This window comes from Bufo bufo, chromosome 8, assembly GCF_905171765.1.
Source record: "Bufo bufo chromosome 8, aBufBuf1.1, whole genome shotgun sequence".
In the NCBI taxonomy this organism is placed as follows: domain Eukaryota; kingdom Metazoa; phylum Chordata; class Amphibia; order Anura; family Bufonidae; genus Bufo; species Bufo bufo.
The window spans coordinates 31,788,161-31,803,454 of record NC_053396.1 but is presented as its reverse complement, the minus strand read 5'-3'; the positions used below and the strand labels follow the sequence as shown (position 1 = coordinate 31,803,454).

The following is a 15,294-nucleotide window of genomic DNA, read 5'->3' as shown; positions in this document are numbered from 1 at the left end:
GTACATGTGCATCATGGTGTATGGTGCACAACATGTATGATCTTAAACCAATGACATATCCAGGCTTTGTGCTTCTTGGCAGGTTTAAGGAGGGTGCGGCACCCCATGTAGAGGAAGAACCATTTAGCAGAAGAGGAGAATATAACTTAATGTTAATTCTAGTTAACTTTTTCTACATTGAACATATTAAAGGGGTTGTCTCATCTTGGATATTGGAGACATATCGCTAGGATATGTCCCCAATGTCTGATAGATGCGGATCCCACCACCGCATGCGCCTCCGTCCTCCAGTCATTTCCATTGGGGGTGCTGAAAACAGTCGAGCGGCGCTCTTGGCTAATTTCAGAAGTCCCATTGAAATTAATGGGAATCGCACCGTGCAAGTGCCCGCCCCGCTCCATTCACTTCTATGAGGCTGACGGAAATAGCTGAGCGTGTCGCTCGGCTTTCTTCGGCACTTCCATAGGAATGAATGGAGGACGGCTGCGTCCCGTTGCAGGCTACATTCTAAGGATAGGTGCTGGTCCCACCTCTCTAGTGATATGCCCCCAAAGTCCAAGATAAGACGACCTCTTTAAGCATAAGTTGTCTATTTAATATACTTTGGTTTTCAGATTTTCACAATTTTTAAGACCTCTACTTGCTGTCACTGAATGGAATCATTATTGTTCAGATCCAAAAGCTGAAAGCCTGTTCTTATTATATCCTTGGCACACTAACAGGGCATGCACACAGCAAACCTGCTGCATTACAGGCTTAAAGGGGTTTTCCAGGCTTTTCATATTGATGACCGATCCTTGGGTCAGCTGTTTGAGGAGAAGGCGCGCGTCGTGCTCACGTATCGTCTCCTGTCTCTCTTCCTGCTCGCCGCTGCTATATCGACAGCAGACCCGTCATACAGCTGATGGGCGGGGGTGCCAGGTGTCGGACCCCTGCCGATCTCATATTGATGACCTATCCTATGAAAAGCCTGGAAAACTTCTTATGAAAAGCCTGGAGAACTTAGTGTGTTGCCATAGGGTGACACTTTGAGAAGTGACAGGAGGACGCACTATGGTGTGGAGTTTGCCACCAGAGACAGAAGCGCCTGTTTTATTTTTCATGACCATTGGCGCAGTTCCCTGCCCCATTCTTTGCAGCTCTTCTTGGGAGGTCTTGAACAGGTTCTTACCACTGAACAGCAAACGGAATAACAACCTTCCTTCAGAGGCCCCATAATAGCTCTATGGCACATACTGTATACCCTTGTGCAGCTAGCAGCGTCTTGAAGGAATACTTCTAGGTGAGAATACCCTTCCATAGCAGCTTAAGATCCAAGGATGTAAACGCTTTCAGCCTCTACATACAAGCAAATATGTTTCCATTCACTGATAGTAAGCAGAGATCTTGAAAATGGTGAAGCTTGGGAGCATAGGATGCATTACAAAGTTGCACTTGTTATTATACGATGAGTAATTCAGAATAAACTTCTCCATCATGATCCTGGGGGCAGAACTGCATACGTGATGATGTTGTGACCAATAGTTGTCATGATTCTTCATTCTATTTAATGCTTTGCTTATTTCTCTATAACAGACCAAGGAAAACGAGGGGCTCCCAAACCACCCACTATGGCGGAGTTCCTTCCACAGAGCCTTAAGAGACCAACACAAAGGAGGAATCAGAATAGGTGAAGGGCTGGGAATAAACCTTACAGGTGGGTCCTGCCTAAAGGGGATCTGCCTCTAGTCACTTTGTTGCCCTAACTTAAAGGGGTTGTCTCATATGAGAAATTGGCTTATCGCTAGGATATGCGACCAATGTCAGATATGTGTTGGTCCCACCTCTGGGACCCACACCTATCCCCAGAAGGGGGCATCCCCTTTAAGGGAGCAAAATCTAGTGACAGATGGTTCACTTAAAAAGCATCAGCAGGATCAACCCTATTAAACTATAGTATAAATATGCAGCACACAGAATATTCTTTGCAATTTAAAGGTAATTTTATTTAGTGATTTTCACAATAAAAGGTTCATGATCTAGTTTATAGGAAATTAAATGCTGCGTTATTTCGTGATTTTTCACAATAAGAGGTTCATGATCCAGTTCATAGGAAATTAAATGCTGCGTAACCACTATATCCATATATGAGCCGGACGTTTCGGTCCATAGGGACCTTCTTCAGTGGCTTGAAGTTTCTGTGGTCAGAGATAAAGGGATATCTGGATCACGATCTTTCCGAAATGGGGTCACTTCTTGGGGTTTTTAACTTCCGGGGACCTCAAGAATTTTTTTAATGCGACATGGCAGCTAAAATCCATGTCTGCCAATTAAGGCCTGCAAAAACCATATTTTGCACTTTGCCTCTAGAGACCTGCGGTGCGCCCAAACAGCAGGTTACAAGCATATTTGGGGTGTTTGCAAAATGGGGAACATATACTGGGGTGCATTTTCACCTTTGACCCCTTGCAAATTAGAAAAACTGGGTTCTGCTAGTATTTTTTTTTTTTCATTTTCACAAATGTGTGCTTTGAAATGCTTTAACAAGAGTTTCTGCCTTCTGTGAGACACCTGTTTGTTGAAAAGTACCCTTTCCACCACTTAAAATGTGCTCTTTCCAAAAAGGGGTCACTTCTTGGGGTTTTTAATTTCTGGGGACCTCAGGAATTTATTTAATGCGATATAGCAGCTAAAATCCAAATCTGCCAATTCAGGCCTGTCAGCAAAATTCATATTTTGCTGTTTGAATCTAGAGCCCTGCTGTGCGCCCATACATAATGTATGGCCATATTCGGGCGGAAATGGGTTAACAAAATGTGGGGTGCATTTTGTCCTGTTACCCCTTGTGAGAGTGAAAAATGTGGGTGTAAAGCAACTTTGTCTGGAAATTTTTTTAATTTTTCCTTTTCACAGCCAAGCGTTTCCTAATTCTGTGAAACGCCTGATGGGTCAAAGTGCTCACTACACACCTTGAAATATTCCTTGAGGAGTGTAGTTTCCGGAATGGGGTCACATTTTGGGGGTTTCCACTGCAGGGCCACCTCAGGGTGTCTTCATATGTGACATAGCTCCCAATTACAATTCCAGTAAATCCGCTCTCCAAAAGCCATACGGTGCTCAACAAACAATGATGCAGTGAGGTACAATTCCCGACTGTAACAAACTATACATAGTTGGCAGGAAGTACAAAGATTATATGTTGGAACAATGTAATGTTTACAATAAACAGTGCATGGTATTTACTTCGCAAAAAAGGGAAGAATGCTGCGAAGAAGGAAAGCGCATCAAATATACGGTGATAAGCGAGTTAGTACACTAGAAGGAATATACCACATCATGCGATGTCGGAAACAGACACAGTGTAATAATAAAGGGGGGGGATAAGGCAAATACAAGTAGTGTGAAAGAAAAAATGGGAGAAAATAAGGCGTTAGATGGGGGGGAAGGGGGGTGCTGTCACTTACTTGTCCTGTTTAAGAGGAAGGATTGGAGTTTATAAATTGGATTCTTTTTTCAGCAAAGAAGTTGTTCAGAGTATTTCCCTGACTATAAGGCCTCATGCACACGACCGTTGTTTTGGACCGCATCCGAGCCGCCGTTTTTGCGGCTCGGATGCGGACCCATTCACTTCAATGGGGCCGCAAAAGATGCGGACAGCACCTTCGGCGGATATTAGCTACTCACAAATGGCACCCTTACAAACTCCAGCTACTGCAGCATCTCAACGAGGATGACCCAGATCGGCGCACTGAATTTGCAGAATGGGCAAAACAAAAATTGGAACAGGACCCTCAGTTTACACAGAAGATTTTGTTCAGTGATGAGGCAAACTTTTATGTGAATGGTGAAGTTAACAAACAAAACCACCGCTCTTGGTCTGACACTAACCCACATTGGATAGATCCCTCCAAGACTGTTGGAACAAAAAAATTGATGGTATGGTGTGGTATATGGGGTACAAAGATAGTGGGGCCATTCTTCATCAATGGAAACCTCAAGGCCACTGGATATGCGAAATTACTACATGATGATGTGTTTCCCTCTTTATGCACTGAAGCTGGCACGTTCCCTGAGTTTTTCCAGCAAGATGGTGCACCACCACATTATGGATGTCAGCTCCGAGCATTCCTAGATGAACAGTTTCCTGGAAAGTGGATTGGTCGTCGTGAGCCAGTTGAATGGCCCCCAATGTCTCCCGATCTGACCCCCTTAGACTTTTATCTTTGGGGTTATCTGAAGGCAATTGTCTATGCTGTGAAGATACGAGATGTGCCGCACCTGAAACTACGAATACTGGAAGCCTGTGCTAGCATTTCTCCTGCGGTGTTGCTATCAGTGTGTGAAGAGTGGGAGAAGAGGGTTGCATTGACAATCCAACACAATGGGCAGCACATTGAACACATTTTATAAGTGGTCAGAAACTTGTAAATAACTCATGAAAGAATAAAGTTACGTTAAAACCAAGCACACCATTGTTTTTCTTGTGAAATTCCCAATAAGTTTGATGTGTCACATGACCCTCTTCCTATTGAAAAAACAAAAGTTGGATTCAAAATGGCCGCCTTCAAAATGGCCGCCATGGTCACCACCCATCTTGAAAAGTTTCCCCCCTCACATATACTAATGTTCCACAAACAGGAAGTTAATATCACCAACCATTCCCATTATATTAAGGTGTATCCATATAAATGGCCCACCCTGTATAATCTATCTGTGTACTAATATTTTGCTGTTTGCTTTACACATTCACTGCATCGCTCGAGTGTTGCAAGGGAGAAGAGGACACGTCACTGGAAAAGATCCATCTTCGTTGGAGCTGCGTACAAGTCTGGCTGGTCGGGAAGAGGCGATCCGGGAAACAAAGGACCTCCTACAAGCAGCTGCGTAGGACGAAGAGGTACGGCACCAATGAGAAGATGGACGCTCAGCAAAAAGTGAGTATGGACTTATCCACACTGCAAAACTTGAGCAGACAAAGCACTTTCAATCCCATCCTCCCCACCACATACAAGTCAGCAGAAATGCTGTGGTCCGATTTGTTAGCACAGGCTTGTAGCTATGACAAACGGACGGTCTTAAATAAATCCACCAAACGGCTTCAGATGCTAGCCAAACTTGTGCATACATTTGAGGTTAGCATCTGCAAGCCAAAGGAAGTTGCGCTGGTGTCTCGGTCAACGGAGACAATTCCTCCGACCATTCACTGCCAGTGCTGTGCCAGTAATTCGGAGCAGGTTTCGGCATTGCGGGTACAGCTGGCGGAGAATGTACAGTCTACCGTAGACCGAGATGCGCAGGTGACTAGGTTAGAGTCACAGTTAGTAGAGCTGCAGAGGCAGAAGGAGGAAATTGAGGCTAAGTTGAGGTCAAGGCCTTCAAGGAGCGGACTGCCTGTACTGATGTGACGGTAGCCAAATTGAAGGCTCAGGTTGCTGTAAGCTCCCAGATAATGACTGGCATGCAACAGGTCATCAACAATTTGGTGCCGGCCCTTTCTTTTTCCGTAAAGTCAGGGCGGTAGTCTGAAGGGAGAGAAAGGTCACTCATTCACTGTAGTGAGAGAAGAGGGAACCCATGGCAGAATCTGTAGGCAGAGGATGAGGCAGAGGTTAAGTCACAAAGTCCTCCGCATTACTGTAAAAAGTTTGGTATGAAATTTCCAATTGGAGGCAGAAGGAGGAAGCTATCCAGAAATGAAGCTATGCTAAAACCGGAGAGCTAATTAAGATAGCAGCATCCTGGACACACAGATCTGGCATTTATTGCCTAGAAGACCATCTAGAGGATTGCAGACCAACTTACCACAACTTTTAAAAAAGTTACTACTAACCTATGTAAAAAAAATAAAAAATCCCATAGCGTTAAAATGTACTTTGAGCTTCAGGACCAGTGACACTCTTGTCCATCAGGCTGGATCAGGTACTGCAGCTCTGCACCATTTGTAGTGAAAGAATCTAATATGAGACCCAGCAAAGTGGCGCTATTACCATTCTTACACAACCCAATAAATGGTCATCTTTGCTTAGTCTTCCACTGCTGTTTTAATGAGGTTCCAGGATAGATGCATTCTGTGAATTTGGCTGAATTATGAAACTCCAGAGACCACAGAAATACAGAAGACAGTTATTTAACCAAAAATTGTCTATTTACACCAATATCTAAGTATTTTTCATACTATTAAAGTGACAGTACCAAGTTTCTGAAAACTTACAAAAAATATTCACGTTTAAGAAATCTTTAATGTATCCTGACAACCCAATTATTCAAATAAAAGACATATGGTAGGCCGGGAAGAAATGTGTCCACATTCACAAGACCTTGAAAAAACGTTGATCCTCGAATCACGTGCACTAGGCGTGTGCAGCCCGCATTGTCTTCAATGGGTCCATGACCATGATGTTCTATCTTTTGAGAAACGGACCTTGAAGCACAGGGAAGACTTTCTGGGTCTGTACTGCTGAGGCACCATAAGACAACATGTGCCTTGTTTTGCCGCATTTTCAAACCCATTGATGAAAAGGGGTCTGCACTGTCATGCGGGTTGTACATGGCTAGTGTACGTGTTTTGCAGACCCATGGTCTGCAACGTGGGCACAGCCATGTGTATGCGGCCGACTGGAAATAATAGATGTACATGGGGAGAATCTGCATGGGACAAGTATTCTTTACAGAAAGGGTTAATCCGCAGAGGTAGCACCCAAATAGCTTCTGGCAGAGAACTATACGTATCCTCCTCTTTACAACCAAGGCTGATGGCTATGCAGTGCCGCAGCTTCCACCAATTGTTTGTGTCTTCCTCTTGTAGATGCCGCAGCTTCTCAACTCCATCTGCAATCCATGGCTCAGCCATGCATGACGGACGACTCTGTTCACCAGATTATTCTAAATAAAGTTGGTACAAACAAAGGAAAGAAAGGCAAACATGTTCTACCCTGCACTCGTTTGTTGCACAGAGGAAGATCTTGACTACTCAGCCAGTAACAGCGCCCAGGATGATGCACCATATGGTATCTTCCATGGAACCCTTCATCTGCCGCGTATGCAGTGCTCATCAGAGCTGACCCAAAAAGAAAACAAATAGAAAATGTTAGTGCCTATAGCTGCAACCACAGGAGTCATTGACAGGTATAAAAGTATTCCAACATAATAAAAGGTGAATGCAGACTGGAAAATGGTAAAATAAACTGTCAATTCTATACTCCTTCTTCGCGAGTATCTTCCTTGGAACCCTTCATCTGCCTCGTATGCCACCCGACGCAGTTCTCAGAGTTGACCTAAAAAGCAAACAAAACCAATGGAAAAATATTAGTGCAAATAACTGCAGCCACTGGAGTCAGTGACAAGTACAAAAAAGTATTGTAACATTAGGAGTGAATACAGCTGGAACGGAGGGAATTGAAAATGAACACTAGTATTTCATATATAGTACAAGGGATGTGATTAGGTTTGTTTGTCTTCATACACTCTTTAAAATATTCTGCACACTGTAAACTCGTAATACAAAGTAAGAATAACTTGAGTTGAGTAATAATTAGTACAAACCTATTAAAATAATTAAATTTTACTCGCTTTATAGCCTTTCTTTTTTAACTTCGATTATGGTGACACATACAGGGGCCATCCTGATGGGACATATACAGCACCTACATAAATTTTAAAAAAACAATATGTTATGGTGCAGCATGTTAAATTTTACATGTAGTGTTTTCGGAATGATTTAAAAATATAACTCGTTTACGGTGAAATTACGGTCACAACCTGTACTGGGGGATCAAGTAGAGTACACCCCTATGCGCTCCGTCCAAGGCCCCTTTAATATGTGTAATGAATGAAAACATGATATCCTGAAAAACTGTAATGTTGAGTAATTTGGCTCCAAATATTCACATTCTGTTTCTGCTCTGCTTTTACAGCTTTAACATCTAAGATTGGTTTGTGCTGAAAATGGCAAACAGATGCAGATGTATGAAGAATGGCATGTTTTCTATCCTAAGAAAAAAAGAAGATGAGGGGGCAGCTGAAGAGCGCCGTGAACTACATCTGGCGGTGACAATGGATAACCCTGAATATTTATCTTACTTTCAGAAGACAAATATAAGAAATTGGTCAACAGTCAGAGTGTTTGGGGTGTTCCAGTGACCCTTCTTCACTTGGCTGCCTCCAAAGGCTTGAAGATTCTCCTGGCTAATGGGGAAGAAGTGGACATCTTGGATCTGAAAGCCCAAACCCCATTATTCACTGCAGTTAGTGGTGGCCATTTTGACTGTGTCAAAGAATTACTCAAAGCTGGAGCTTGTCCTTCAGGAAGCATCTATAACAACTGTACTCTATACTCATATCCGGACCCACTGCATAATTTGGCATCCGTGTAACCGTACCACGGTCCTGCTCATTGCAATTTGTTCCTGCAAGATAGCCACTCTAAGTCAAAAATCTTTGTGGGCCGCCGCTCCGTGAAACATTACCTACCACAGGCCAGTCACAACCTGTACGCAGGGGATCAAGTAGAGTACACCCCTATGCGCTCCGTCCAAGGCCTCTTTGCTGCCGGTGTGACCCTGCTGGCCAAACCGTTAACCCCTGTTAACCCCTGCAGTTGCCCCAGAGACATGGCAGGAAGACCCAGGCTCTGCAGGGAAAGTCTGCTGCCTACAGGAGACCCCAGACGGCAGGTTGAGGTTCAGAGAACAGCCCCAGCCAGAACCTGAACCACTTATTCCTGACCTGGCTGCACCACCAACACTGCGGGTGGGCCAAATCAACTCCTCAGTTTTGCCGTGGAAGCAACCCCAGGCACCCTCAAGTTGCCTACCAGAACCCCTTCAGCCGGAGGTTTTAACCGCCTCTGCACCTGCTAGGGATCCCGGCTTGCAGCAGGTTACAGCTGCTTTCACCAGGCTGTCTGCACAGCCAGTACCTACAGCCACCACTAGAGGTCAGTGGCGTACCGCTAATGCTGCAACCTTGAGCCACCAGAGGCAAGAGCGTCCTCTGATGCGCTTTAGTAGCTCCAGCAGCGAGGAGGACATGGATGTCCTTCTATAAAGATGCATCCTTCAACAAATAGGAACTATTTGGGAGCCACGTCGTGCACAATTCCTGACGGGTGAGGACCCGTTGGCATGGTTTTTAACGTTTTTTGTTTCAGGTTGCCCTAGTTTGTCCTCACCCTGATGGTCATGTGCAGTAAGGATACCCCCCATCATCATTTAACCCCTTGCATCCAAGTTTTTACATTGTTTTATCCCCTTTCTCAGGTTACTTGATAAACTTGTGGAACTATGGCTCTAAAATATGCTGCTATTTTAAGTGCTTTTACATAACATTTTATATTTCCATTGGATTACAATTAACTTTTATTGTCCTGTGGATTACAATTGACTTTTGCCCTGTTTCCAGAGGATTCAACATTAAGCACTTTAAGCAAAAAGACTCAAAGCTATATTTGAGCACATTATTGCATTAATAAAAAATTGCACTATTTTCTAAAGATGTTTACTGCAACGTTAAAAGCTTGCACCTAAAGAAAAGACTCAAACATATACCTGAGCTCTTTGTGATTTCTATGTGATATAATTGCACTATAATTTTGCCAAATGTTTACAAGTTATGTAACGTTCGAATATAACATGGCCATTGTGTGTATTCTCTTCTAGGTGCCGCAATGTGACCTTCCTGCACTTTTTGTGACAATTTCACTTAACGTTGCACTTAACCAAAAATGTAGCAACTTACTCCCGTATGCCTTATTTTACAGCTCATGTTCTCTCACTCCTTTATACGGACTGCCTATGCGGACGCTTAATACTAATGGCCTACTCATAGTGCATAGGTAGGACCAAGTGGTAAGTCCTGGCAGGTCCAGTAACTATACGGGTAACCCCGCTGCTTCGGGAATGGTTAGAAGTCATAGACCCCTCCTTCCCGTTTGTTATATGTTCAGGATTGCTCCCATCCTGAGATGTTTTACTTCCAGGAGTTCCATGGGATTATACTACCCTCCTCCTGTGACATTGCCAGAAGTGTATGGAGACGCTAAATACCTCCCCTTCTGAGACTTTGCCTAGGGCAGTGATAGGAAAACTGCGGCTCTCCAGCTGTTGCAAAACTACAACTCCCACCATGCCCTGCTGTAGGCTGAAAGCTGTAGGCAGTCTTTGCATGCTGGGAGTTGTAGTTCTGCAACAGCTGGAGAGCCGCAGTTTGCCTATCACTGGCCTAGGGTATGGTACCTCAAGCCTTAGCGCCACAATTAGCTACCCATAGTCACCATAGTGATCGTGCTATAAGCCATATTCTCTCGGACTTTGAGACCATGAGGCTTGAAGTCCTGCAGGCGTATGACCCTGAAATCAATAAGCTCAACACCATTATCAACGAGCAGAAAAGGGCTTGTGTCATTGCCAAAAAATTGAAGGACATCTCTGATCCAATGGTATTCCTCCAGTAGATAGAGGAATTTAGAGAAAAAGTTGACTTTCTCAAGGCTCCTTTGCCATCAGCTTTGGATGTGACCGTCTTGTCTTACTGTACTTCTCCACAATTCCTTTCAATAAATAATTCACTTGAGGACTATTCACACCCATCGTGGCTCTAGGGATCCTAAGCCAGAATCTTGTCTCGGCTGAGACAAAAGATCATCATTCCCAGCCTGAGCCCTTCAGCCTCAGCTGGTAGAAGCAAGCAGCCACCTCCAGAACTCCAGGAAGAAGCATACCCTGTGAGTACCGTCCAGAGACCAGGAGAAGCCAAATTCCTCCTCTGCTAGTCAGTCCCCATACAGCAGTCCCGCCCATCATTGCAGGAGACGTCACCGGGCTTCCTGGCAGCCCCATGGAGAACCCCGGTATGTCACCAGAACTGCGATTTAGCGCAGGGCAAAGGAGAGCATCGGAGCATGAACTGCTCCAATGCTCATGTCAGGGGGGCTGCCTGGGGGGAAAATGGAGGTATGTCTGGGTTCAGCTCTGAACCCGGACAACCCCTTTAAGTTACTTCTCTGTTCTCTGTCCTCTCACTTCCCTTCAACTAACTTTATTAGCACACCCCAGATATATATATGTGATGGCAGCACCACCTAGGGGTGAATAGATGTAATGACACAGAAATACATTTAATAAATATGCAAATGTTTCAAGGGTCCACTTGTACACACATAAGTGGGATGCTGCAGTCAGATAGATCTTAATGATTTCCTTGTCTTCTTCTCAGGTAGAGAACAGGGAGATGGCCATGGAGCTCTCAGATCTTGTGATTTACACCAATTTAGCAAACTTCCAAACTTTTTTAATTTCAAAAGCAAACATTTACTGAAGTTACCAATCTACAGGAACAGGAGGCACGCAAACTGGCCCAAAACTCAGGTCAGTTATGTTCTCGTCTCGCTGTGATGTTGCTCTCGACTCCTGCCTCTGGTTTTGTCGTCTGGGCTCCATCACAATTAATGATGTGGGTTTGTGGTTTCACTCAGGGCATAAAATAAAATTGATTCAGGATTTTATGGACGCTCAGATGAGATTTATCAATTGGAAATCAGCTATTTACTTGAATAACATCAGCAAATATCAGCCACCTTAAGGGCTCATTCACACGAGCGAGTATTCCGCGCGGATGCTGTATACAACTATTTATATGGGTGCGGTAGTCACCATTTATCTGGACACTTTAGCCGTTATTTGGCAGCTGCATGATTAAACTATGGACATTTTATACACCAGTTATGTGGATGTTGTTCACTGCGGTTTATCTGGACACTGTTGACACTATCTGAATGTTGTATGATACCGTCTGGATGCTGGATGGGCGGCACTATGGATCAGTCTGCTATATGGTTAATTATTGGAGTGCTACGCAACAGAGTGTTGTTTTAGGTTGTTGAACTTGGAGGGAATAGTGCTCAGGCCTATAAATTCTTTAGCTACAAAGGTTATCTGATCATGTGTGTAAAAGTCAAGTAAAATAACCTGGACATTGCTGCTTCATCCCCAGCCCAGGAATTCATCCAACACACCAGGAGGTTCATCACTCGGATTTACCCTAACTGGTCCAGAATTGACTCCTCTAACTTCTACCCGCAGGAATTCTGGAATGTCGGCTGCCAGATGAGTGAGTACATGCCACACACTGGGCCTGTCTGTGGGGCTGATTATAGTATAGTGTCTTAGTGATATTTTAGGGTTAACTTTTACCCTACTACTTGTGTATTTCTCCCCTCTGGTTAGCATGCCTATGAAATCTGTTTCCATTAGTCGGGAGAAGAGTGAGGTCAGAGCAGTTTATCTATAATAATCCGATATACACGGATATAGAAAAGGTTTATTTTATTGCTTTCTCCCAATCTCTTCACTGCTGCAGTTATGGAAGTAGTGTGCTTGCTCTGGGGTTACCATGGTAACAGACCTTACCTCATAAGAACACATTCATAGAGCAGAGTTTTGAAACAAATATGTGAATGGTATTTTACCCTTTAGAGTTGGAAAATTATGAGAAAAAATGTATTGTTTAGACATACTGCATTTAGGATAAAAATAAATAAAAAATCTTCAGAAAAAAGATTTGCACGTATGTCCTACATTTCATATTTCCCATTTACCACTTGAAACTGGCATTTTTCAGTAAAAACTGAAGAAAAAAAAGTTCTAAAATGCTGATTTTTTTTTTTTTAAAGCGCTGAAAAACTCCACAAAAACCCTGTGTGTGAATCCACCCTTATAGCCTCTTGTACATTCCTTTTCATCTTCTTTTTAGCCGCTTTAAACTTTCAGATGCCGGGGATTCCAATGGATCTGCAGGATGGAAAGTTTCGGGATAATGGGAGATGTGGATATAATGGGAGATGTGGATATTTACTAAAGCCCGAATTTCTGCGTAATGAAGACTGCAGCTTTGTTCCTCATGGACGCAAACACAGGACACAACAGATATTTTTCACCATTAAGGTATCGTTCCATATCCCTCTATTCATAAACCACACAGACGGGGAGTGGAGACAGGGGAGTCATCAACACCTCGACTAGCAGAATATACTGCAATAATATACAGTATGGATATTGTGAGAAGAAATGAGCCCGAACGATGAAAAGGAAGTTACTCCTTTTCATGCGATCACCTCACCTGGCCTCATTGGTGGTGCACCCCTGGGTGCATAGATACAGAGGTGCTTAGGCCTCCATCTGAAGGAGACAGTACGGTACAAACCCAGGTAGGTAATCATGGCCATAATCTCTCTTTGAATTCATCCATTCATTCCCAGCCTTTAGAGGGACAGTTACGTCCCTCTAAAGGCTGGGAATGAATGGATGAATTCAAAGAGAGATTATGGCCATGATTACCTACCTGGGTTTGTACCGTACTGTCTCCTTCAGATGGAGGCCTAAGCACCTCTGTATCTATGCACCCAGGGGTGCACCACCAATGAGGCCAGGTGAGGTGATCGCATCAGGCAGCACCAGGTATAGGCAAGAGGAGGGCAGCAGAAGGGCCATGGGCGATGAGCGCCATCATTGTGGCAAAGTGGTTAGGTTAAGAAATTGGCAAGGGGGGGGCGCCGTTTCAGTTTTCGCCTCTCCCTGCATGCACCAGCCCCCTCCTGTGTCATCTATCTCAGGACTCATAGGAAACTTTGGGCCTTATTTATCAAAATTGTCTAACAGGAAAACTCTTTTAGTTGCCTATAGCAACCAATCAACGCTCACCTTTTATTTTTTCAGAACACTTTAAGAAATGAAAGGTGAGCTTTGACTGGTTGCCAGCTAAGACAGTTTTCCTGTTAGACAGTTTTAATAAATGAGTCCTTCTGTGTTTTCCAGGTGATCAGCGGCTTCCTCCTGCCACATGAAAGTATCTGCAAAACCAAGCCCAGCCTGATAGTGAAGGTGGAGATTTAGGGGGTTCCAGTCGATGAGGGGCGGAAACAAACACAAGTGGTGAACAACGGTAAGAAGTGGGGTTTAGTAACATTTACAGAGAGCTGTCCGATCCATACTTACCAAGGTTTCAGCTGGTGAAATCAGGACACCCCGAACGCACCTGGGAACACCGACTTATGGGTGGGGTTTGAGTTAGCTGACCCATTTCTGGCCCAGGACAGAATGAATTTGCTGAGACTGTCTCTGAAAAACTATACCTTCCTGGCACAATAATCCCAATCTACTGGGCTCTTATTTAGTATCCATATGAGATCCTGTACTCAGAATGTGCCATACATAACCCTAATAAAATCATACAGTGCTAAAATGGTGCCTAGAGAGTACCATACTTTCAGGGAAGGATTGGCCCCATGTTGTAGGGGTGTCCAAATTGGCAGAAGACAGGACAAAACAAGTAGGCAGGGACAGCAGAAGTGGCCAGGACCACAATGCAGCACAAAATACTGCCCCACCAGAACCAAATATCACAGGGCAGCACAAAATAGTGCCCCTGAGGCTTCAGGCTTTGGCCTCCATAACCAGCAGAGCTGAAGGGGCTCTAGCTGGCTTGAATTAGGCATGTCCAGCAAGGACGTGCATTTGCTGCACACCCTTCCCCTAGATGGGGGTGCACTAGACTGACTCAAACTAACTAGTCCTCTCCCCACCTTGGAGGGAGGGTTAGAATGGAAAGAAGGGTTCCATTATCTGTTAACTATAGGTCTGCCATGCTTGCTGCCTCCTACTGTTGAACCAGGCACATTACATTAACATAACAGTTGCACTAGAAATAGGAATGCACAGTGTAGTGGACCCAAAATAAATACACAAGATGACATGAGGTTATCCATAATGCAATTTAGCATATACCCGAACTTCAAAACTTGAAGTTCGCTCATCCATATTTCTAACACTTTAGATCTTGATAGCTGCGAGCAAGAGTTGGGAGAGGACACTTCCTGCACAGGAACCTCTGTTGTAATTCTTACACCCCGATAACCCCTTCACCCCAATACTACGCCTTCCACCCAACCTGTGTTAGGATGTGTGCAGTGTATTATCTGCTTCTTTCTTCTTTCCTTTCAGCATTTAACCCCCAGTGGAACCAGTCACTGGACTTTATCATCCAGGTCCCGGAGCTGGCACTGGTACGGATCTCTTTGGAGGATCAGCTGTTAATGGTTTCCAACGAGTTCCTGGGACAGTACACTCTGCCGCTGACCAGCATGAGCAAAGGTAAAATGCACTTTAGGTCATTTTGCTGCTATCTTGCTACTGTACTGTCCATTGAAAAACTCATATAATTAGTTTTACGCAGCCACTGTCAATCAATAATCATCCTTTGTACTGGGACTGGCGATCGTGAGAATTAATAGTTGGGTGAATGAATAGTTGGGTGATCTCAGGA

The 15,294-nt window shown here is 44.1% G+C and overlaps 1 protein-coding gene and 1 long non-coding RNA gene across 3 annotated transcripts in view; one reads left to right on the top strand and one right to left on the bottom strand.

Annotated features, from left to right (window-relative positions):
* The window catches only part of GOLGA1 (golgin A1), a 799,579-nt gene that overhangs the window by 512,898 nt on the left and 271,387 nt on the right, over positions 1–15,294 (bottom strand). The window lies entirely within an intron of this gene.
* Positions 12,805–15,117, top strand: LOC120977894. The gene is made up of 3 exons (XR_005773996.1): positions 12,805–12,917; positions 13,788–13,914; positions 14,973–15,117. It is a non-coding gene; the product is annotated as an uncharacterized LOC120977894 (long non-coding RNA).